Source organism: Symphalangus syndactylus, chromosome X (assembly GCF_028878055.3).
Source record: "Symphalangus syndactylus isolate Jambi chromosome X, NHGRI_mSymSyn1-v2.1_pri, whole genome shotgun sequence".
NCBI classification, from domain to species: domain Eukaryota; kingdom Metazoa; phylum Chordata; class Mammalia; order Primates; family Hylobatidae; genus Symphalangus; species Symphalangus syndactylus.
Genome location: NC_072447.2, coordinates 73,687,752 through 73,689,930, shown reverse-complemented (window position 1 = coordinate 73,689,930; position 2,179 = coordinate 73,687,752). Strand labels below are relative to the sequence as shown.

General features: G+C 41.5%; 1 pseudogene; it reads left to right on the top strand.

Annotated features, from left to right (window-relative positions):
- Positions 1–820: 820 nt before the first annotated feature.
- Positions 821–1,725, top strand: LOC129476255 (homeobox protein NANOG-like; annotated as a pseudogene).
- The last annotated feature ends 454 nt before the right edge of the window (positions 1,726–2,179 follow it).

Below are 2,179 nucleotides of genomic sequence, written 5' to 3'. Positions count from 1 at the left end.
CAAACATTTAAAGTAGAATTAACACTGATTTTACACAAACTCTTCCAGAAAATAGAAAACACTACTCAATTCATCTTATAAAGCTAGTATTACTTTAAAACCAAAATCAGTCAAAGACAGTGCAAACCAAGAAAAGTATAGACCAGCATCTTATAAACTTAGATGTGGAGATCTTCATTTGAATTTAAGTAAATCTAATCCAACAGTCTATGTCTTAGTTCATTCAGGCTGCTATAACAAAGTACTATAAACTAGGTAGTTTATAAATAATACAAATTTATTTTTCATAGCTCTAGACACTGGGAAGTCCAACATCAAGTCACCAGTAGATTCATTGTCTAGCAATGGCCTGTTTTCTGACTGAAAGATGGCACATGATTGAAGAAGATAGCTGGCTCCCTGGGGTCTTTTATGAGGGCACTATTCCCAATAATGAGGCTTTTGCCCTCATGATCTAATCACCTTCCAAAATTCCCCACCTCTTAATAGCTTCAACTTAGTGACTAGATTTCAACATATGAATGTTGGAGGGACACATTCAGACCATAGCAGTTTATAAAAAAGAATAATACAACATAAAAGCGTTAAGAGTTAGTTTATGTCTGCAGAGTTCTTTCAATATTTAAAAAGCAGTTTTGCTAGACTGAGCTGGTTGCCTCCTGCTATTGTGGAGGTGACTCACTTCATCCCAACTTCTTGATACTTTTGCTTCTGGAGGTCATATTTCTCTAAGATCTTCCAGAAAAAAAGTCTTAAAGCCACCTTAGCCTTTTTTCCAGTCCAGCTCTTAAATTTTTTCCTCCTCTTCCCCAGTAATAACATGAATGTGGATCCAGCTTGTCCACAAAGCCTGCCTTGCTCTGAAGCATCCGACTGTAAAGACTTTTCACCTGCACCTGTAATTTGTGAGCCTGAAGAAAACTCCATCCTTGCAAATGTCTTCTGAGATGCCTCACACAGAGACTGTCTCTCCTCTTCCTTCCTCCACGGATCTGCTTATTCAGGACAGCCCTGATTCTTCCACCAGTCCCAAAGGCAAGCAACCCACTTCTGCAGAGAAGAGTGCCACAAAAAATGAAAACAAGGTCCCAGTAAAGAAACAGAAGACCAGAACTGTGTTCTCTTCCAACCAGCTGTGTGTACTCAATGACAGATTGCAGAGACAGAAATACTTCAGCCTCCAGCAGATGCAAGAACTTTCCAACATCCTGAACCTCAGCTACAAAGATGAAGACCTGGTTCCAGAACCAGAGGATGAAATCTAAGAGGTGGCAGAAAAACAACTGGCCAAAGAATAGCAATGGTGTGACTCGGAAGGCCTCAGCACCTACCTACCCCAGCCTCTACCCTTCCTACCACGAGGGATGCCTGGTGAACATGACTGGAAACCTTCCAATGTGGAGCAACCAAACCTAGAGCAATTCAACCTGGAGCAACCACACCCAGAACATCCAGTCCTGCAGCAACCACTCCTGGAACACTCAGACCTGGTGCACCCAGTCCTGGAACAATCAGGCCTGAAACAGTTCCTTCTATAACTGTGGAGAGGAACTTCTGGAGTCCTGCATGCAGTTCCAGCCAAATTCTCCTGACTTGGAGGTTGCCTTGGAAACTGCTGGGGAAAGCCATAATGTAGTACAGCAGATCACTAGGTATTTTAGTACTCCACAAGCCATAGATTTATTCCTAAAGTACTCCACAAACATGCAACCTTAAGATGTGTGAAGATGAGTGAAGTTGCTATTACTCAATTTCAGTCTGGGCACTGGCTGAATCCTTCCTCTCCCCTCCCCTCCCTCATAGGATTTTTGTTGTTTGGAAACCATGTGTTCTGGTTTCCATTATGCCTATCCAGTCAATTTGATGGAGGGTGGGGTATGCTTGGAGCCTACTCAGAGAGGTTTCTTTCTTTTTTCATATTAGATCTTCCTGGAGAAAAGACATTTTAATAACCTTGGCTGCTAAGGACAACATGATAGAAGCTGTCTCTGGCTATAGATAAGTAGATCTAACACTAGTTTGGATATCTTTAGGGTTTAGAATCTAACCTCAAGAATAAGAAACAAAAGTACAAATTGGTGTGATGAAGGTATATTCCTATTGTTTGGGATTGGGCTTTACTTTTTTTAGAAAAAAAAACTCTGTTGAGGCCAGGTGTGGTGGCTCATGCCTGTAATCC